Source organism: Vicia villosa, linkage group LG3, assembly GCF_029867415.1.
Source record: "Vicia villosa cultivar HV-30 ecotype Madison, WI linkage group LG3, Vvil1.0, whole genome shotgun sequence".
In the NCBI taxonomy this organism is placed as follows: Eukaryota; Viridiplantae; Streptophyta; class Magnoliopsida; order Fabales; family Fabaceae; genus Vicia; species Vicia villosa.
Genome location: NC_081182.1, coordinates 121,238,278 through 121,262,997, shown reverse-complemented (window position 1 = coordinate 121,262,997; position 24,720 = coordinate 121,238,278).

Here is a 24,720-nt window from a genome sequence, read left to right as displayed (position 1 = left end):
ATCAAAACTTTTTGTCACAAGGCTGACTTCATTGAAAGTTTTTGCCACAAGGCTGGCTAAAAAACATCTTTATCATTCTAAGCGCCATAAGTGGCACAGCCCAGGGCTTATAATGAAAAGATTTTCAAACAAAAACAAACAAATGTATGTGATGATATAGATTAGATACATCGAACATTTAGATGACATTTGTCTCTTATCCTTTGCTTCCACTAGCATAAGTGGGAACTACGATTGCTCTGACTTTCTCAACATCCCTTTGAGAATACGTAGGCACAAGGTCTTACTCCTTGGCGAGCAAAACTTCTCTCTCAAACCACTCAAACCTTAGCACCCGTAGACCCCGAGCTACAGATGCTCTGATTCCCTCTAAGGGATATGTATGCAGAGGATCGCGATGATCTTTGCGAGCATAATCAAACAAACACCTTAGTCTCCCACCTACTTCATAACAGAACCTCCACCATAACATAGAATGAAACAAACACAACAAAGAAACCTATAGAGTACTATAGATACGATGGGTGCTAATACCTTCCCTTCGTATAACCAACCCTCTTACCCAAGATCTCCCCCCACTTTTTAGGTTATTGCAACTTTTTTCCTTTTCCTCCTTTGGAAATAATAAAAAGTTTGGTCGGAACAAAGAAAAATCATTTTTATGAGCACTCGAGCCCAAAGAAGGCATCAGGTGTCTCATCCCACAAAAAAGAGGATAAACGATTTTTCGCCCGCGACAATTAGTAGTAAATATTTTTTTTGAGAAAATGAATACTTTATTTCTAACCAAAAAACAGTTTAATACATGTCGATCCGAAGATCCAGACTACAAGCTAAACTCAAAACAACACAGAACAACAAAACTAAGAAAATTACTTTATCAGTATGTTGTCCACATCTAGATGCTCTTTAAGTTTCCTTTTATGCTGCCCACGAATCATCACCATGATCTTTATACTCTCAACGATATTCGTGGTTTGATTAGTGTTCCCAAAAACACTTTCATTTATGTGTTTCCATACATGATAAATGTTTCAGCAACTACCATTTTTAGTAGACATCTCTTCCATCCCTTCTTTGCAGTCTCTTCAATAATCCAATGCCACTCATTGCTCCAGTCCCACCTCTGTATTGGATACCCATGCCATGTGAGTAACTTGCTCCAAATCTGTTGTGTGAAATTGCAGTCAAAAAACAGATGAAGAACCGTCTCAGGCTGATCGCACGCAATGCATTTTCCATCAGTGTGAATTCCAATTCTCGCTAGCATATCCTTTGTAGGGATTCTGCCAAGAACAGTAAGCCAAAGAATGAAACACGCATGTGGACGAGCATAATTTTGATAAAACATTTTCCTCCAATTCATGATAGCCCTGTCACCTCCCAGCTCTGTGTACATTTTCCTTGTGCTAAAACTATTTTCATCTAGACTTTTCTCCCAATTGGGGCTGAATCTAATCATGTCTCTTTTCTTCATAATGCTTTTGAAAATCCATGAGCAATCTTGTTTCATCTGCCATTGCATTATGTTTATACCTTTCATATAATATGCATCAAGCCACCGAATCCAGAGTTTGTCCTCCTTCCTATGAAGGTTCCATAGTAATTTTGCGAACATGGCTTTGTTCCAGCAATCTAATGTCGTAATGTTTAAACCTTCAGCATTGTGAGGTTCACAGACCTTGTCCCAGGCTACCAGAGCTCTTTTCCCATTTTCTTTCCTCGACTATAAGAAATTTTTACATAAGGCTTCAACTCTATGGATTAATTTCTTAGGCAAAGGAAAGACTTGAGTCCAATAATTCGTAATAGCTAGAAATGTACTTTGAACCAGCTGAGTTCTCCATGCGTAACTCAAGAACTTTATGGACTAGTGTTGTATTTTCGCGAGCATTCTATCAATGAGAGGTTGGCATTGATGGATCGTGATTTTCCTACTCGAGAGAGGTACGCCCAGATATTTAAACGGTAACTGCCCTAAACCATAAGAAGTCACCTCAGTGCTAACCTGATCTGCTAACGATGTTCCACCAAAATAGATTCTACACTTAGAAGGGTTTGCTTTAAGTCCTGTAGTTGCTGAGAAGGCATCAAATTTCTACAACAAGACTTTCACTGATCCTACATCGCCTCTTGAGAATAGCAAAAGGTCGTCTGCGAAACAAATATTCGTGATCTTCAGCTTTTTGCATTTTGGATGATGATGAAATTCAGAGTTGTTGTTAAGTGTGACAAGGTATCTATGAAGATACTCCATGATGAGTACAAAGAGAAGAGGTGAGATAGGGTCTCCTTGCCGGAGACCCCGCTTTGCTTGCAGGATGTTACTCATGTTACCATTAATCATGTACCTATAGGATACACTTCTAACGGCCAGCATGATCCATTTAGTAAATTTTGAGGGGAAACTCGTTTCGTTCATAATCTGTTCCAGAGCATTCCATTCAACCGTATCATACGCTTTTTGGAGGTCAATTTGCAGAGTACACCGAGGAGATAGATGCTTCCTATTGTATCCTCGCAGCAGTTCATAAGCCATAATAATATTTTCGTGTATAGTCTTGCCTGGTAGGAACGCGGATTGACTATCATCCACTAAGTGGTTAATCACACTATTGAGTCTGGTAGTAAGAATCCTTGAGATGATTTTGTAAATTGTTGTACAGGAAGCAATAGGTCGCATATCTTTAATTTTCCTTGCATCACTAGTTTTGGGAATTAGGGTCACCAAAGCACAATTCACAACTTTATACAGTTTGTTATGGATAAAGAAATCTTAGACAGCATTGACGACATCGTGGTTGATCACACTCCAGCTAGCTTTAAAAAAATTTGCATTATAACTTTCCACGCCTGGGGCCTTGTTATCTCCCATTCCCTGAATAGCTTTCCATATCTCAGTCATGGTAACAGGTTTGATCAAGTTTTCCTGTTTCTCCCTAATCAATTGTGTGCCACTCCGAAGCACAGTAATTCCACTTGATTCAGGTTTCTGGCAGCCTCTCCAATGAGCTTTTGGTAGAAATCCAACACCTCTTTCTCAATGTCCTTTTGCTCAGTCAATCGATTTCCAAAATCATCTTCCAATTCTTTAATGTGAATCTGCTTGTTTTTTTTGTTTGAGATTGGCATAAAAATAAGCATTATTGTTGTCCCCCAAATTAATCCAATCACTCTTTGATTTCTGTTTCAGAATCTGCTCCTCAATCTCACTATACTTCATCACTTCCTCAGTTAGGTTTTTAACCTCAAGACAAATGTTTGTATTTTGTTGATCCTTAGCCCACTTGGCTTGAGCCTGTTCCAATCTTTGCCTGCTATTCCTCAGATTTCTGACACCTTCTGTCACCTGCCAGCTTAGTCCTCTCAGAGGATATTGGAAATTCTGTAAATTCTTCCACAGGTTATACATAGGAGAATCATGTTTATGAGTTGACCAGTTGGCTTTCACAATGCTGAGGAACTCATGGTGCTTAGCTATACAGTTTAGAAAAGAAAACCTCTTTCTATTCTTGTTCACTGTCACACTAGTATCTTGTCTAACTCGAAGAGGGAAATGATCAGAGATATGTGGTGAAAGCACATCGATTTCAGATTTTGGAAAAGCATTGAACCATTCTGCATTTGTGAGAGCTCTATCAATTCTGGAGCAAATCAAATTTGTTGTTTGCCTATTTGACCATGTAAAGTGAGGTCCCTTTGTTTCATGCTCAAATAAGCTAGCATCATTCGTCATTTGTTCCATATCAGTATACTCTGCAACCTGAACATCATGACCTCCAATCCGATCTCCTATTTTTAGAATGTTTTTGAAATCACCTATTACAATCCAAGGCCCATGGATAGTACTCCCAATTTTTATGAGATCCTTCCACAAGTTCCTTCTATTGGCAAGTTGATTTCTTGCATAGATAATAGTCAGGTAGTGTGAGAAGGTACCTCTTGTGTTATATACCTCACTATGTATCATTTGATCAGATTTTTTAAGGGCTACCACCTTCATCTCCACAGGGTTCCAAGCCATCCAGATTCTCCCATTATTATGGTGTTCATAATTGTCAACGAACTCCCATTGAAAACCTAATCTATTTCTGATAATGTCACAGTTTTTATTTCGAACACGAGTCTCAAGGAGTGCAATGTAGTGTACCTGTAATTTTCTAAGGTGAGCTCCTACCTCAAGGCACCTATCATGTTTATTGAGCCCACAACATTCCACACAATCATGTAACTCCAACAGAGTGAGAGCTCTTGTTTACGGTGATTTCCGGTAAACAACCGCTAGTCTTCCAAACTATAAAAAATATACTTTGGTTACTCGCACGATCGACTAGATTGATCCTAGGACATAGTAAAAAAGATTGTCTTTTGTGATAATTTGGTTCATATTTTGTTAGTTTTTTGGTTTCGAAATAATAAATAAATAAACAAAATGCAAAGGCTAATAGTCGCCTTGTTATACACGTAAATATAACCTTGGCGAAAGATGAAGTAAATATAAACTTGCAAGAAACTTAAAGTACATGAATGTAAATTGCAGAATGTAAATGCTTCGAAGTAAACTTAAACGAAAGATAAAAGTGCAAGAATGTAAATGACTGAAATATAACGAAAGATAAAAAATACTAAAAAGATACTTGCATAAAGATGAATACAAACGTATTTAAAATGGTGTTGGTGTCATACGTACATTTCTCAGCGAACTCGTTCTCTTAACACTTGATACTTGAGTGATTTGTGAGTGATTTGTACAAAATGAACACACTGGATCTTGGTATTAAGACCTTTATTTATACTAAATTTGATCCTAACGGTCCTACACTAACGAAATGCCACGTTGCTCACATGAATACGCTTCGAATCCCTGGGGTGCCATCTGTCCTTGTTCGGTTACACAGACTATTTCGTAATTCAAATCCTCCCGCCTGAATTCTCTTTCGATACGTGGCAACGTGATCAAAAACGAGAATGCTACGAAACACGCCAAGCTTCAGTACCCTTGGTATTTCGAGAAAACACTAAGTCTTAAAGACAATTTACTTCTAATCAGCTCCAAATTTCATCCTCTTTACTTTAACTTAAACAACATCCTCGAACATGGCCATCAGGAGCCATTTTTATTCTCGGAAATGGTCATCAGAAACCATTCTTCTTCGAATTCTAATTCTTCAATGAATATTTTCTTCAATCAAAATCTCCAGCTAACAAATTGCCCCCAATAAATGCCAGTTTCGAAAAACAAGAGAAATAAGCGTTTCTTGTCATGATGAGATTTTGTTTTACTCATTTTTTAGAGTTCCAAGACAACTGACTAACGTCATAATCATTTATGACTCATCTTTCAAAACGTCTTGTCATTTTCAAAAACGTCTCTTCAAAGCGTGCATTCCCACGTTTTGCCATTACTTGTGATCGTTGCTCCTATATACTAGGAGTAAGGCTAACAACTGTTCGACCGCCGTTGGATTAAATCATTGCTTTCCGCGTGTCTTTTGACCTTTACCCAAAAGATTTGAAAAGGTTCTTACTAAACATTTAAATACTTAAACCTTTAACCTTCACAAAACTTCACTTTTCCTTCTTCTGCAACAAAACACAGAGAGAAAACCCTCTTTGGTTTTTTAACCTAATCTCTTGAAACAAACACATCCATGGTGTTTTCTTCAAATGCTCTCCAACCTATTCAAAAGCTTCAACATACCACACAGATAGGGAACCAGCAACACATTCCAGACCCAAACGCAACAGAAACTCGCGCTATCTACGCTTCTCATGTAATCATTCCGTTTGAACTTTCTGGAAAAACTCATGCCTTCATGGGTCCTTTACCTGGAGGAAATAACTCTTCTCTGGGTAAATTTTTTCCTGCTTATTATAAAACTAGGCCCTTGGTTAGTAAGAACAAAATAGATGAAGATGGCAACCCAATCTTAGCTGAAACTGTCAATGTAAATGATACTTCGACTGAAGCCACTGTAGCCTTAGAAAAAATTAGGTTGAACTATGTAACCAATTTCGTGAAAGTCTTTAGATCAATTCCTTTAGCAAAAGATCCTGACCTGTATTATGCTTGGCTAACTAAAGTAGAAAACCAAAAGGCTTCATTTTGGAAAGAACTAGGGATTTATGACCTAATCCAATTATCCAAAACAGGTTTAGAATATAACCAAACCATGTTAGTAGCGTCAGTATATTTGTGGGATGCCTCTCACAATACTTTCCACCTTCCTTGTGGAATGATTACCCCTACTCTCTTTGATGTAGCCGCTATCACAGGTGTAATACGGTGAACTGACTTTTATAATCGAAAAATGTACGGTTAAGCAAGAGTCGCCACCGACTTTTATTTTATCCAAATATTGAAAAGACTAAAAGAACAGAAAAAAACCTTTTTAAGAAAATTTGAGTTCGGGGGGTAATTATGCAAAGGGAAGGTGTAAGGCACCCTTTGCATCCATGGTTTTCCATGGGCTCTTAATTGCTTTGCTCGTTTTGAAAAGAAATATAGAAGAAGAAGAAAAGTGGACTTTAGCTCGTAAATGAGCGTAGCCATTTTTGAAGAATTATGAGAAAGAATATAGAAAAAGGTTTTAGTGCAAGGCAAAGCAATTAGGAGCAATTGCCTTATAGTTTGAAAAGAGAAGTTCTTTTAGCCTTTCAGGGTGAAAGGGTCTATCCTTGCCATAAGAGGGTAGGAAGCCTTTCATTTGGAAGTTGAAGGGTCGTCGAGTCATCGTTCGCCTTAAAACTGTCCCATGCCATAGAGAAGGCAGGTAGTCTAAAGGGAAGGATCAGAATAGCCTTTTTCGTAGGCAGCCAGAAGATACCTCAGCCTTTTTCGTAGGCAACTTTCGAGGGTCGAAGTCATATTCGTGTACCGACAGCAGCATCATTAGGGACTTATGACTTTTATTTGTATCGAGGCAGCATGGCTGAGGTATCCTCGTATTCGAGGGACATGGCTATTCTGCAAAAAACACAAGGTAACAAGGCAACAGGCAACAGGCAACAGGCAACAAGGCAACAGAGAAGTTACCCCAAAAGTGTGCGTGATGTCACAATCACGTGGTTAATTCGATTAAATTATCTTGTAATTAATTATCTAATTCAATTAAGACTTGCACTCCCTAGGATTACTAACCACGCAATAACATAACAAATACGGGGAAGGGAAATTGTAACCAGCGGAGGAGAGGGGAATTGAAACCAGGGGATATAATTAAAACATAAGGTTTAACACAAGTAATAATTGAGGATAGGGTTTAGGGTTACCAATACTCGTAGCTTTGGCAGTCGACAAACCCTGAAAATTGGAAAAGAAAGAATAAACAGAGGGGTGAGTGCATTATCGGTTCGGAGGCAAATGAAATTAACCCTAAAAGTAAAAGAATAAAGAAATTAAAAGTAAAAAAATAAAAGGACACTTAGCTTTGCATTTGATCTGATATGGTTGGCGGTCGGAGGAAACCTCGGGGTTAACCCTGAAAAATGGCAAAGGCAGAAAGAGAGGTGAATGAATGCCCAGTTCATGAAAGGTTAAGGGCAAACCATAAAATCAAAAGGAAATAAAATAGACTTTAAGATAAATTAAATACTTAGCTTCGTATTTGACGTGGCGCGCAGTCGGAGAGCGTTGAAAAAGTAACCCTGAAAAGGCAAGACACAAAAAGAAAATATCCAGTGTATTAGAATGTTCGTCATAAACCCTGATTAGGGTACGAATTAAACAAGAAAATACAAACGATTTAATTAATTATTGGTCTTGCGACCTAATTAATTAAATCGGAATAAGAAAATAAAATCGAATGCAAAATAATTTTTATGAAATTTTTTGGAGTTAGAATGAAATAAATATGAATTTTTTAATAAAAAAAATATAAATATACAATTAAAATGAATATATATGATTTTAAATATTATATGAAAATAAATGAATAAGAAAATAAAGTTATAAATAAATAAATAAATAATATATAATAATAATATTAATTAAATAGAGAGAAATAAATAATATAAATAAATTATTAATTATATAAAAAAAATTAGAAAATAGATATAACAATTATATTATTATTTAAGAAAAGAAAAAATTAAAATGACATATATATATATATATATATATATATATATATATATATATATATATATATATATATATATATATATATATATATATATATATATATATATATATATATATATATATATATATATATATATATATATATATATATATATATATATATATATATATATATATATATATATATATATATATATATATATATATATATATATATATAAAACAATTTAAAGCTAATAAAAAATAAGTAAATAAAATAAAGACTTAGCTTAGATCTGGTGCTAGGGAAGTTGGAGACCATGATATGCACTTCAGGCCTTAGATGCGTTGGATCCGTGGGTAATCATCATCCAACGGTGCTGAGGTGAGGGCGTTTGGCAGGCATTCAAGCATGAGATGCATGGGATCTGCAAGTTAATTCTTTGAAAAAAATATGTTTGGGGATGGGTTTCGAACCGGCGTCCTATTGGTTTATCAAGAACATGCATTGCCATCTGAGCCAATCGCGTTTGTTGTAATGGGAACACGTCAGTAGCATAATATACAAAACGAAACGTCCTAGCAACAGAACGCGCCCCAAGTTTGAATGGACGAATCTCGTGGTGACACGCACCCTTCTTCTTCCTCGGACCGTCGTGTTAGGTCCTTGACCTTTACCTACAGACGTCGTCCGTTGCTATTGAACCTGTACACACAAAAACTTCACACAAGCCATATAAACCAAAGATAAAGCCATGGTTAGCCTCGCCTCATCCTCACGACTTCAACCATGTCTTCAATTTAGCCTAATTTTCCCTGTATCAAACAATCCTAAAACAAAACCCTAACCATCAACAATGGCGATTCGCGATAAACGCACATAAACGGTGAATTAACTGCCCAGAAAGCTTCGAAACTTCATGACAATCAATAATATATAGCCAAAGTGCATTCACACATGATGAATCAATGAGAACGAAAAAGTTTAGAAAGCTTGCAAACCGTGAGTATATTCGTGACGATACTTGAGGCTTTGGTGCTTGAAAAGTGTTGGGATTGCTTTTGGGGATACCAAGGAACAGATGGAAACCTTTAAATCACCTTGAATATGCACCAAATTCAGAAACCGATCCTTGTTTTTCTTTGAAGAAATTGAGTTTCTCTTTGATTCTTTTTGCTGCAAATCCTTCTCTAAAAAACCTCTCCCACGCCTTAGACATATTATGACTATATAGTAGAGCAATTAGGTCAACAAAAATCTTGCTAAATCTTCTTGAATCCAATATTGAAATTTTAAGAAAAATTGATTTGTAAATCTTTCTAAATATGTTCAATCTCCATCCAATTTCACTAATCTTGTTTCCATGAATTTGATTCAAATATATTGCCCAATTAATGATTGAATATGATTGGAAATTAAAATTAAATCAAATCTTTCCATAATTTCTTTTAATCTTTGATTTTTATTAATTTTTAATGAATAAAATTCACTAAAAAATCAAATAATAATAAAAAATTCGTGGCATAGAGATTGGAGCTTCTAGAAGACTTGCATAGCAAGTTTGGGCCAAAAAGAGTTGAGTCCATTTGCAAGAAAATTCAAATTCTTTCACATTTTTCCCTCCAAAATAACCCAACTTTAACAAGACCTATCTCTCTCAATTTTTGAGGTATGGAAGTGTTCTAGCACTTTTTAGAAACCTTAGAGAGTCCTCTAACCAGTGTCTTTGGTCTCATATCAAAATTATTTTCCATGCTCATTTTATGTCCTTTTGAAAAAAAGTGTCTTTTTGTTGACTTTTGAAAAGGACCTATAATGTTTTGGTCTATATCTCTCAAATGAAGCATTTTTAGACTTGGCATGTGAGAGACAAAGTTGTAGAGAATTCAATTTCTTTCAAAATGAGCATTGGATGGAAAATTTTGGATGTTCCATGTGAGAGTTATGGCTGGTCAAAGTTCAGTAGACTTTTCCTATACAAAACCCTAATTTAGAAACTTCTTGATTTGTTGATTGTTGTTCTTTCCTTGATGAACCATGATCAATTCTTGATCAAATGGTGAACGATACTTCAATATGAGGATCATGACAAAAAATCAGGAGTTTTGACTTTGTTTTGACCACAGTTGACTTTTAGGTCAAGATAATCGACTGTTGACTTTCTGAACAATTGAGTGACTAATTCTTTGAAATGAGCCTTGATACTTGTCATAGAGATAATGTGAGATGTTTTGAGCCATATGAGGTGTCTTGGAGCCATTGACTCACTGATTTTCCTTTGACTGAACCAAACCCTAGTGTTAGAGCCTTGTATAGGAGCATGTGCCTTGGAGCTTTGTGTGTTGATTTGAATTTGTATCAGAAATAGTATGGGAAAATTTTGGGGTATGACAGCTGCCCCTGTTCAATTGTGTTAGACCTGAAGATGTAGGGTGGTTTGTATGCCAGTCGGTATCTGAAGGTGGAAGATGATTGAACACTAGAATACCAAGAAATTTGCCTTTGTCGGGGATGGGCTTGAGGATGCCATCCAGTAAATCATGCATCAGATTATGTTTGGAGTGTTTGAGAAGTAGTTTGATCGTTACGGAACTGCTTTTAGTTTTTGAAAAGTTGGTTGTTTAAGGAATCGTCTGAGATATCGACTAAAATCTGAAGATAGATTGTTAAGGAACCGTCCAAGGTATCGACTTAACTCTGAAGGTGGATCATTAAGGAACCGTCCAAGGTATCGACTTAACTCCAAAGGTAGATCATTAAGGAACCGTCCAAGGTATCGACTTAGATCTGAAGGTAGGTTGTTAAGGAACCGTCCAAGGTATCGACTTAACTCTGAAGGTAGATGATTAAGGAACCGTCCAAGGTATCGACTTAACTCCAAAGGTAGATCATTAAGGAACCGTCCAAGGTATCGACTTAGATCTGAGAGGTTTTGATAATGTTTATTTGACTGCAGCGGTAACCTGAAAAAGGTAAAGTTAGTTTTCTATGCCATGTCATGATGCATGTAATGCGTTTATGTGACGGGATTCTCAAAATAAATGAGAACCTCGCATGTTATGTATGCACTTGTTGCGATGCTTTATGTATTATGTATGAACGTGTATGCAATTGTATGAATATGTTTATGACATGTGATATGTGAATATGATTTATGTTGTCTTGATTGAGAAAATAAATCTCTGTATCCTTGTGATTTTATTGTCCGATCTTGTCTTGAAGATGCTTGTCATACCCCAAAATTTGCTCTCCATATTCCATTTACAATGATTCAAAGTTCAAGATTCAACTCCAAAGATTACTCATTCAAAAGTCCAGATGATTCACAGTCAACTGGTTTGACCTAAAAGTCAACCATAATTAGAGCATAGTCAAAGCCTCCCAATTTTGGTCAACATCAAGTATGTGAAGTATAACCATTATTTGATCAAGGATTGATCATGATTCCATTAATAGGAACTCAGAGATGAACAAATACAAAAAGGTTCAAATTAGGGTTTCTTAGGAGAAAGTCAACCCAACTTTGACTGGGCATAACTTTCACATGGAACATCAAAAATTCCCCCACTCAAAGCCTATTTTGAAGGAAATTGGATTCCCTAAAATTTTGTCTCTCACAAGCCAGGGCTAGAAATGCTTCAGTTGAGAGATATGATGCAAAAGATTACAGGCCCTTTTCAAGCATCCTTCAAGAGCAGTTTTTTGTCAAAGAGAATATGATCAAGATAAAAGCTCCAAATGAAAAATATGTTCCAAAGTGGCTTGTAGAGGACACTTTGAGGTTTCCAAAAAGTATTAGAACTCCCTCATAGCTTAAAAATTGAGTGAGATATGCTTGATCAAAGTTGGGTGATTTTGAAGGACCAAATGTGAAAAAAGAAGGTTCAAATTGAGAAATTTTGCAAATGGGCCTATGGTTTTATGATACAAACTTGGTCCACAAGTCATTAGCATCCCAAAACAAAATGCCACGAAATTTAACCTATTATTTGGCTTAATATGACTTTTTATTTCATTTTAATGATTTAATTAAGTAAAAAAATCAAATATTGTGTTAAAATATCCACATAGGCCAATTCCAATCAACATTTATGGCCAAATATAATGTAATTTCGTGGACTATTGATTGAGGAAAGAATTGGTACAAATTTGGCCAAAATATAAAGTTATTATTCAAGAATAAAATCAATTTTCACAAACATGGTAAGGATGGATTTAAGGTGTTTTGAGCCTTTGTTTTAGACCCAATTGAACCTCTATAAGTAGTTGACACCAGGCATATGTATAAGGGGTTGCAAAATCGAATCAGGGGAGAACTTGCAAGAACCAAAATTTTCACAAAAAAGCCAAATTCGGTTTCAAGGATTAAGGGCATTCCCAAGAAGTTTGAGCATTGCTACACATTCATTGGAGCATTCTGAATTGTTTGGGGTCATCACACGACTTCAGCACCCCCAGATTAACCTCCGATTTGCCAAGGTACGTTGCTTTAAAACCAGGCTCGATTGCTTGAATTCACGCCATGTTCTGTTTTGATTGCATATCATGCTTTGTCTGGATGTTATGAATGTTTCTGGATCGTTTGGCTGGAGTCTACGTGCCTAAAACGTGTTTTGCCATAGGAGGCCGGTTTATGTTTTAGGGTTTTAATTTGGGGCTTTTGGTTAGAAGCAAAATTAGAGTAAATTAAAGGTACCTGTAAATTCGTATGGTTGGAATGAAAAGATTGCAGGGGTCGCGAAGAGTTTCTATGAAGACATGCGCTATTCGTTATTATTAAGGTGTGTTTGCTACGAATGCAATCGTAGCTAAATATCGAGGGCTTTTGCAGGTTCTATTGGGGAAGATGATTGCGTGGCATTACACCACTGGATTGTTTAAATATTCGCGCCTGTTTTCGTACGTTTCTTTAAATATTATATATAACATATTGGGGGTAATATGTAAACAACTGAATGGCATAGCTGGGGTGGTGAAGCGCGCGTTTGGTAAACCTAGGGTCCAGGGTTCGATCCCTGGCCCTCACAATGTTTTTTTTCTAAAAATCTCTCTAGTGATCCTATGCATGCGCAGGTCTATAGCATATCATGCACTCCCATATCTGACCATAGGATTCTCCATCCAAGTAGATCCCACGCTCCAGAATTAATACACATATTATATACCCTCAAATTAACCACACTAAATCCTAACCCTAATAAACTAAATAATTTTAATTATTTATTTGTTTAAATTAAAATACTTTTAAATATATTAATTATATAATAATAATTATTTTTTATAAATAAATTATTATATGATATTTATATTAAAAGTTCTAATTTGTTGTCCGTTACGATTAAATCGATTAATCGCTATGGTCAACAATAATTTTAATTAAAATGCCATTTAATTAAAATAAAATTAATTTCTATTTGATTAAATGGTTTCGACTATCCTATTAGTCGTGATGATTAATCTTTCTATCTTTCTTATTCCAATTCGTTATTCTTTGTAATCGAATCAATCGATTACGAGGAGTAGCGATACAAATTAATTATTAAAAATTATAAAAAATACTATTATTCGTTATTAGTGATAATCAAATCAATTGATTAGAATTGGTAACGATACAACTATTAATATGTTAACTATGGTAATTGAATCAATCGATTATCGCGGTTAATAGTGCATACTAAAATCAGGGTTGTACGCCCACATCCTAAAACACTTCTCAAACCTTTCAAAACCACAATATTCGACTAGGGATTTGCATCCTTATCAATTAGACAATTCAAAACGCTTTTCAAAGCACAAACAATTTCAAACACCTTTAATTCTGATTCTAAGGCGTACAACCCTTCCCCGAACTACGTTGACTCTAATTCTCCATAAGGAGATACGTAGGCACTTGGGAACAAGGCGAGTCCCCTTCCTCCATATTCTAATCATGTTCAATTATTTGCCTTAACCCTATTAACTGTCTGTCATCTTTCTTTATGTTAGCCATAAACCCTGGCTTTATAGTTCAAACCTTAGGAAAGGGTTGAGGGTGCCTAACACCTTCCCTCGACCTGAATATAATAACTTACCCTGAATCTCATAACTGCGTAGGGTTTCCTATTCGCCCTTCAGAATAGGTGGCGACTCTAAACCTTTAAATTTTAGGCAGGTTGCTACAGCTGGCGACTCTGCTGGGGATATCACTTAATGGTGAATTATTATGCTCCTATAGGTTTTGGCAGGGTTTGGATTTTGGCAAACTATATAAGTTTTTGGCAAACTTTTTAGGGTTTGGCTAATTTGCCATTTTTATGGTTTGTGTTTTGTTTTATTTTTATTTATTTCTGCCTAAAATTATTTAATTATGTAAGTTTATATATTTGCATTTAATTGCATAAATGTTATATTATATGCACTGTTGTGTTATTATGTTGTGTTAAACCCTAAGTGTGAGAGTTAACTTTGAGATCAAATGGGGACATGAATCGCCTACGAGTCTCATTGATAACTCCACTCGGAGTGGGTTGAGTATTCGGAAATGTCCAAAACGAGGCTTGACTTTGTTGAGGGCAGGACTGGATACTTGGCTGATCTCTCCGAGAACCTACCCCAAAAATTCGAACCTCATGGATAAAATGAGTTGTTCTAAAATCCGAAGAGACAAAAAGTCTCGGAGGCTACGAACGACCCCATGAGACCTTCTAGAAACCCCTATAAAAAGGTTGGCTCCCAAGAGCCGCTACGTCGAACCTATGAACCTGGATTTCTTGAAATATTATGATATGATTTGCATTTTTGCCTTATATGATTTGTTTTTTGTTTTGTTTGTTTGTTGCTATATCTTTGTGTTTGCATGTATCATACATCATTTGCATTCTTGCATCAGGTCTTATAAAAAAAAAAAGGAGTTTTATTATATTTAATCCATAGGTGTGGATAAAGACATAAATACGAACAAAGCATATCATGCATGGCATGCACATCATTTTCATGGCATTAAGAGAAGATTTCTCTTCTATCTCCAAAGCAAGGATCCATTGGGAAGGATAACCTAACATCCCGACCGTCTTATCAAACCAGATTTCAGCAAAAGAAATCGATGGAGCAGCTAGAACAGAATCAAACCGCCCTTCGTGAAGATGTGGATCAAATAAAGGTTAGTATGGAAGAGGTTAAAGGAGGTATGGCTCAGATGCTAGAATTCATGAGGGCCCTCATGGACAACAAAGAAAAGGAAAAAGAGGTTCAGTCTAGGGATACCCTGGTTCAGGATGAGATCCCCAACGACGAAAACCCGCTGCTAGGATTTGTTCCAGGCTTTGGCCCTGCTAAGGACAGGCCTCAAGTCCGATCTGTTAGGAGAGCTATCCAATTCCAAGAGAAAGGAGAGACCTCTCAAGAAGGATTTCTCCCTCCTCCACAAACCAAAGGGGCAACCCGCACAGTTCGCATTCCTGCTAACAATATCCCTAAGGATGATGATTACCTGGAGCAACAATACGGAGTGCAAGAGGTGGACAACTCAGACCAAGCACCTCAGACACAACAGTCTATTCCTAACTCTGAGGAAGACTCCAAGGACAGTGAACAAATCAAGGCGCTGGAGGAGAGACTAAAAGTGGTAGAAGGATACGATGACTTCGATGTGGATGCCTTTGAAATGAGTTTGGTCTCAGACTTGACTATCCCTCGCAAATTCAAGATTCCCGACTTCGAGAAATACAAAGGACTCACATGTCCGAGGAATCACTTGCGCATGTATGTGCCAAAAATGGCTGCCTACGCCCACGATCAAAAGCTAATGATACATTTCTTTCAAGAAAGCTTAAGCGGAGCGTCTATTGACTGGTACATGCAATTAGAGAAGTCTTCTGTCCGAAGCTAGAATGATCTGGCCAACACCTTCTTAAAGCATTACAAGTACAACTTGGACATGGCATCCAATAGAATGCAATTACAGAATATGTCGCAGAAGAAGGATGAATCATTCAAGGAGTATGCCCAAAGGTGGAGGGAAATGGCTTCTCGAGTCCAACCTCCCTTGATGGAAAAAGAATTGGTGGACATATTTATGAGCACTTTGCAAGGACCATACTACGACAAGATGGTCGGAAGCATATCTTCAGGGTTCTCGGACTTGGTAGTCATTGGTGAGAGAATTGAAAATGGGATCAAAAATGGGAAGATACAAGGGGCACCCTCAGGTTCCAATCACACAAAGAAGTCATATGACGGAAAAAAGGAACCCAACATTGTTGGAGCAGTCCTGGTTAATCGGACACCAACACTACAACAGAAGGATCAACAAAAACAACAGGGTGGCCAACGCCCCTGGAGGTCCAAGCCAAAACGATCGTTTACCCCATTGCACATGCCGCTGTCTCAAGCTCTGCAACATCTTCTCAGTCCGAATTTGGTAACTCTGCTGCCTCCATACTCAGCTCCGGCTAACCCCGCTCCTGGATACAAACATCATGCTAGGTGCGCTTATCATTCAGACAGTCCTGGTCATGATACAGAGGATTGTGGGCCGTTAAAGCACAAGATACAAGATTTAATTGAAGAAGGGCTCATTGAGTTTGAAGATCCTAGTAAGTCTAAAGCCATAGGTGGCTAGAAGGAGGATTTCTTAGATCATTAGTTTTGTTTTCATTCGCAATTTCTTTCTGTTTGTTTAAACATTAGTCTTATGACACATGCTATGTACTTTATAACAATCATTAATGCATTGCTTACGTTTGTCTTGATTCATTCCTAGCGTTCTCACTATATTTAAAACTGTGTTTTTACTTGGTTTTATTTCTTTGTGATATTCAACTCTCGTTAAAGTCGTACACCTTTTGAGGGAGAATGACGAAAACGATACCACAATTTCATACACTACGCTTTCGAATAGACCATGTTGACGATGTACAAGCATTTGTTCAATTCCTAAATAATGGAGATATAAGGATGTTAATCCCTCGTCAACCCCCCTTGAGCCTAAAGAAGTAGGAGTTTTCCTTCATATAAAATAAAACCCTTAATATATAACCTGGGGTAGGGTAGCTGCTCAGTTGACTTAATTATTCCAAATTGTTCCTTTGAACATAATCACCGATGGTTCCCCATCATCATTAAATCCAGCAGTCGAGAAAGCAATACTAGAGCCTGCTAAGTCAAAACCTATTAAGGAGACTTAGGAAAAATTGGGGCATCCCGCTGACTGTAGTTTTAAAATGAACAGTTCAGGCAAGAGTTAAGGATAACAAAGTCAAAAGGAGGTCACTTTACACCTCACAAAAGGAAATATTACAAGGAAAATGACTGCCTTTGCAAATAAACTTTTGGTTTTTGAACCATCATATTTCAATTCCCAAAGTATTTTGGAACTCAAACGCATAGTTAATTGAGCGTAGGACTGAAGAACATCACAAAGAAGGGGATTGGGTACAAATAAACTTTGAGCCACTATCCTTTGTTTCTTAAAACCGTGAACCAAGCCACGTTACAACCCTTAAAAGACCTAACTGAAGCATGGTTAGTTCGAAAGCATACCGTTACCAAAAGGTATCCCGACTCCTTAAGGTCTACTATAACTCTTGAGTTGATATCACTTTCTTACAAAAAAAAACTTTGTTTTACTCAAAAATGTTTTTAAACTTTCAAGACAGACGTATTTATTCGCATTTCATTATAAAGTACACTTGTCTATATAGATTTAAATGTTAACATCAGGGAGAAGTTGCATGGGACATGGATAATGACTAAAAAAATCCTACCGACAGACGAAATAGCTTTCAAAAAAAAAGAAGCTTATCAAAAGAAGAAGCATATCTTACACACGACTGGGATGGCTAATGTGTACACAGGGCATAACCCGTCATTTTCCCATTTACATGGGGCAACCTAATCAAGATCCATAGAATCTCTCAAGAACGCTGAATAGCCCATGGGGCAAGACCATTACCTGGGGGCATGTTGCAAAGGTCACTCAGTATCAGATGGTGTCAACGCCACTCTCACATCCTTTCCAGGAACCTGTATAGGATATTTCTCAATCTGTCCATATAGTCTTCTTTAAGACATGTTCGAATAATTCTTACCCTTTCTAGGAGCCCTCTTTCAGATAGTCTTTTTAAAGACCCGTCTTCTTATCCTTTCTATTTTCAAACCCTTTCAGATAGTCTTCTCAAAGACATATTCCTTTCCAAGAACCTTTTCTAGGTAGTCTTCTGTAAGACATCTCTTAACTTTTTCAGTTAGTCTTTTTAAGACATATTCAAACTTCTCTTATGCTTCCAAAAAAAAACCTTGTCAAATTTTGTTTAAAGTACAGAGTCTTCTCTAAGAAAATTCAACATCCTTTCTAGGGTGATCTTCTTCAAGATGTTTTTCCTAAGTTTTGTTTAAAACCCCACATTCCTTAAAACAGTCTTTATCCTTTATAGGAATATTTTTGACCCTCTGCACAAACATATCCCTATAAGCTTTGTTTAAAGCGCAGTTTTGTTTAAGACAATTCCTCATTCTTTCCAAGGACCTCTTCAGGTAATCTTATAGAAGACATCATCTCATTCTGAGTAATCAGCAAATCACTGTCCGTCAGGCGCGACCGAAACGCATGACTCACTCTGAAAAGCATCTGCTTCACATTCAAATCAATACTTACAATCAAGAATCCTATTGACTAAGGGCACATCTTTAAAGAATTCAAATACTGGGGCAAGGCATATCAGGTTCATGGTGTGACTTGATAAAACTCGAGTTCTAAAGATACTTCCTTTAGGTTAAGGGACACGTCTTTCAAGACTTCCGATTTCGGAGAGATCACTCTAGTATCATACAAGGAACATGGTTGCGTAATTGGCCTTCTTACGCCAGTATCACTTACAACCTACAATATGGAATCAACATTAATGCATAATTCTCATTTATTTTGAGAATCTCATTATATGACACATGCATCATGACATTGCATAAAACTAATGATGCCTTTTTAAGTCACTTCATAATCAGAAGGATGTTATCATCCAATTACAGCACAAACGCGATCGTATCCACGATTCGATCTTAACACTCACAAATACAATTCTAATACCTCATTCCAAGTCTTTCTTCAAAGACAATCCAGAAGCAATCAAAGAATTTCTTACCTCTCCAGGTAGTCTTGTCCAAGACGATTATCAACCTTTCCAAGCAGTCTTCTCTAAGACACTCCTTGTCCTTTATAGGAACGTTTTCTAGTTAGTTTTGTCTAAAATGTTTCATGTTCTTTATAGGAACCTCTATAGGTAGTTTTGTTTAAAACGTTTCATGTCCTTTATAGGAACATTTTCCAGTTAGTTTTGTTTAAAACGTTTCATATCCTTTATAGGAACCTTGCTAGGTAGTTTTATTTAAAACGTTTCACATCCTTTATAGGAACCTTTCTAAGTAGTTTTGTCCAAAATGCTTTCATATCCTTTATAGAAACCTTTTTAGGTAGTTTTGTGTAAAACATACCATATCCTCTCTAGGAGCCTTTCTAGGTCAGTCTTGTTTGAGACATATCTAAGTTAACCTTATAGTCTTGTTTAAGGCATATTATATCATCCCCAGTAACCTCTCTAGGATAGTCTTGTTTAAGACGTTTCGTACCCTTTCTAGGAACCTTTCTAGGCAATCTTGTTTAAGATGTATCATAATCCTTCTAGGCAATCTTATTTAAGACATGTTATAACCTGTCTAGGTAATCTCGTTTAAAATGTTTTCATATTCTCTCTAAGAATCTCTTCAGGTAGTCTTCTTTAAGACATTATTTTTCCAAAAAACCTCTTCAGGTAGTCTTCTTCAAGACATTCTTTTTCTGAGAACCTTTCTAGGTAGTCTTTTCTGAGACAAGCATTGTCATTTCCAAAAACCTTTCCAGGTGGTCTTCTTTAAGACAAGTTTTCATATCCATTCCAGAAACCTCTTCAGGTAGTCTTATGTAAGACACTACTTCCTCTCTCCTCAGATACAATCAAATGATCCAGGTCTGAAAAGCATATGCTTTAGACAAGTATCCTGCCAGGCAAATAGGTGGCATCTATAAGCCCATCTCCCACAGAACTCCTTCCCTACGCAAGCAAATTTCAGGGCATTTCAGTGTCCAATCATCTTCTACCTCTTCGGGTTTAAGAAGATTGAACAGGGGAAGCTGTCATACCCCAAAATTTCTCTCCATATTCCATTTACAATGATTCAAAGTTCAAGATTCAACTCCAAAGATTACTCATTCAAAAGTCCAGATGATTCACAGTCAACTGGTTTGACCTAAAAGTCAACCATAATCAGAGCATAGTCAAAGCCTCCCAATTTTGGTCAACATCAAGTATGTGAAGTATAACCATCATTTGATCAAGGATTGATCATGATTCCATTAATAGGAACTCAGAGTTGAACAAATACAAAAAGGTTCAAATTAGGGTTTCTTAGGAGAAAGTCAACCCAACTTTGACTGGGCATAAATTTCACATGGAACATCAAAAATTCCCCACTCAAAGCCTATTTTGAAGGAAATTGGATTCCCTACAATTTTGTCTCTCACAAGCCAGGGCTAGAAATGCTTCAGTTGAGAGATATGATGCAAAAGATTACAGGCCCTTTTCAAGCATCCTTCAAAAGCAGTTTTTTGTCAAAGAGAATATGATCAAGATAAAAGCTCCAAATGAAAAATACGTTCCAAAGTGGCTTGTAGAGGACACTTTGAGGTTTCCAAAAAGTATTAGAACTCCCTCATAGCTTAAAAATTGAGTGAGATATGCTTGATCAAAGTTGGGTGATTTTGAAGGACCAAATGTGAAAAAAGAAGGTTCAAATTGAGAAATTTTGCAAATGGGCCTATGGTTTTATGATACAAACTTGGTCCACAAGTCATTAGCATCCCAAAACAAAATGCCACAAAATTTAACCTATTATTTGGCTTAATATGACTTTTTATTTCATTTTAATGATTTAATTAAGTAAAAAAATCAAATATTGTGTTAAAATATCCACATAGGCCAATTCCAATCAACATTTATGGCCAAATATAATGTAATTTCGTGGACTATTGATTGAGGAAAGAATTGGTACAAATTTGGCCAAAATAGAAAGTTATTATTCAAGAATAAAACCAATTTTCACAAACATGATAAGGATGGATTTAAGGTGTTTTGAGCCTTTGTTTTAGACCTAATTGAACCTCTATAAGTAGTTGACACCAGGCATATGAATAAGGGGTTGGAAAATCGAATCAGGGGAGAACTTGCAAGAACCAAAATTTTCACAAAAAAGCCAAATTCGGTTTCAAGGATTAAGGGCATTCCCAAGAAGTTTGAGCATTGCTACACATTCATTGGAGCATTCTGAATTGTTTGGGATCATCACACGACTTCAGCACCCCCAGATTAACCTCCGATTGGCCAAGGTACGTTGCTTTAAAACCAGGCTCGATTGCTTGAATTCACGCCATGTTCATGTGTTTTGATTGCATATCATGCTTTGTCTGGATGTTATGAATGTTTCTGGATCGTTTGGCTGGAGTCTACGTGCCTAAAACGTGTTTTGCCATAGGAGGCCGGTTTATGTTTTAGGGTTTCAATTTGGGGCTTTTGGTTAGAAGCAAAATTAGAGCAAATTAAAGGTACCTGTAAATTCGTATGGTTGGAATGAAAAGATTGCAGGGGTCGCGAAGAGTTTCTATGAAGACATGCGCTATTCGTTATTATTAAGGTGTGTTTGCTACGAATGCAATCGTAGCTAAATCGTAGCTAAATATCCAGGGCTTTTGCAGGTTCTATTGGGGAAGATGATTGCATGGCATTACGCCACTGGTTTGTTTAAATATTCGCGCCTGTTTTCGTACGTTTCTTTAAATATTATATATAACATATTGGGGGTAATATGTAAACAACTTAATGGCATAGCTCGGGTGGTGAAGCGCGCGTTTGGTAAACCCAGGGTCTAGGGTTCGATCCCTGGCCCTCACAATGTTTTTTTCTAAAAATCTCTCTAGTGATCCTATGCATGCGCAGGTCTATAGCATATCATGCACTCCCATATCTGACCATAGGATTCTCCATCAAAGTAGATCCCACGCTCCATAATTAATACCCATATTATATACCCTCAAATTAACCACACTAAATCCTAACCCTAATAAACTAAATAATTTTAATTATTTATTTGTTTAAATTAAAATACTTTTAAATATATTAATTATATAATAATAATTATTTTTTATAAATAAATTATTATATGATATTTATATTAAGAGTTCTAATTTGTTATCCGTTACGATTAAATCGATTAATCGCTATGGTCAACAATAATTTTAATTAAAATGCCATTTAATTAAAATAAAATTAATTTCTATTTGATTAAATGGTTTCGACTATCCTATTAGTCGCGATGATTAATCTTTCTATCTTTCTTATTCCAATTCGTTATTCTTTGTAATCGAATCAATCGATTACGAGGAGTAGCGATACAAATTAATTATTAAAAATTATAAAAAATACTATTATTCGTTATTAGTGATAATCAAATCAATTGATTAGAATTGGTAATGATACAACTATTAATCTGTTAACTATGGTAATTGAATCAATCGATTATCGCGGTTAATAGTCCATACTAAAATCAGGGTTGTACGCCCACATCCTAAAACACTTCTCAAACCTTTCAAAACCACAATATTCGACTAGGGATTTGCATCCTTATCAATTAGACAATTCAAAATGCTTTTCAAAGCACAAACAATTTCAAACACCTTCAATTCTGATTCTAAGGCGTACAACCCTTCCCCGAACTACGTTGACTCTGATTCTCCATAAGGAGATACGTAGGCACTTGGCAACAAGGCGAGTCCCCTTCCTCCATATTCTAATCATGTTCAATTATTTGCCTTAACCCTATTAACTGTCTGTCATCTTTCTTTATGTTAGCCATAAACCCTGGCTTTATAGTTCAAACCTTAGGAAAGGGTTGAGGGTGCCTAACACCTTCCCTCGACCTGAATATAATAACTTACCCTGAATCTCATAACTGCGTAGGGTTTCCTATTCGCCCTTCAGAATAGGTGGCGACTCTAAACCTTTAAATTTTAGGCAGGTTGCTACAATGCTCAGCTGGGGATTTATGGTTTCTGCTTGGGGATTATCAGTAGTTTGATGTACCCTGATTTAGAGATATTAATAAACCATGTTGGAGAATAGAAACATGTTGGATGACCGGTAGTGTTGAAGATGTAAGCTCTGTTGGGGAGCCATGTCTTTGTCGGGATGAGTATGTTTGAAGATATCTTCTTAATGATTATTCTATGGGGATATGATCTTATGAATGTGGCTCTGTGGGGAGATGTGGGTGTCTTGAAAGTTGCCCCCAGTATCATAGTAACTTACTACTTGATTCAGGACACGCCGCTGAGTATTGATCAAGACGTTGAACTGGACTCGCATAGATTTGCCCCAGTTAGCAGGAACTTTGGAAAGATTCGCCTCGCGAGGACTTTATGAGATGTTTACTATGGGCGATACGCCCCCAGTAATCATAGGATCATGACAATGTCTCGCGTTGATTGGGGAGTAGCTTTAGATATACTTGGATGCATGCCCCTAATTGTTCGAGCATCCATGAGAGATTCTCGGAATCTTGACTTGATTGCCCCAGATTGATTGGACAAAACATGTCATGCCCCTTGTATGCGTAAGAGACATGGCTTCTTGGAGTAATTTTGTTTGTCAGGATAACCTTCATTCATTAGCCATACCCTGTGCAAGTTTATTCTGATGCTAACATTTGAAATTATGTAGCAGAATATGTTTAATAATGAACTCATGAGATGCAATGCATACGTTTGTCTTGAGTTTTTGAAAATCATTAGCATCAGATGTAAAAGCGTGATGTTTGTAAAAACGTGATATTTGTAACAACATGAGGTTTGTATCAACTTAGCATTTGTGATAAACCTTAAGGAGTCGGGATACCTTTCGGTGACAGTATGCTTTCGAACTAACCATGCTTCAATTAGGACTTTCAAGGGTTGTAACGTGGCTTGGTTCACGGTTTAAGAAACAAAGGATAATGGCTCAAAATTTATTTATACCCATCCCCTTCTTCGTGATGTTCTTCAATCCTAAGCTCTGTTGATTCAACTCATGCATTCAGGTTCCAAGAGACTTTTGGATTTGCACCTTTGATAATGATGATGGTTCACAAGCAGAGAGAACTTTTGAGATGGCAATCACTTCTTCCTTTTGGTAGTCACAACTTTGAGTTGTTCAAGAATTTATTGACTTCTTTTTTTCACCTTTTTGATATCCCTAACTTTTGCCTGAACTATCTCTTTTGAGCTTACAGTCACCGGGACGCCTTGATTTTTGCCTAAGTCTTCTTTTTGATTTTTGACTTAGCAGGCTTTTCTTTGTATATATGTTTTCTCCATTTTTTTCTTTTTGAAAGATATTGACTGCCTTGTTTGATGATTGATGGACCGTCATTGTCTTTTGATTGACATTTCCAATACTTCTTTGATGTGTGCGGTTGAACGTTTGTGATTGAAACTTTTGTTGAAAGGTGTACTGAATGATTCTCTTAAAATAGAATGCACAGCCAAATTAACTGAGAACTACCTTGCCCTAGGTTATGATCAAGGGTTTTAATTAGCACAAGAAAGAAACTTCTACTTCTT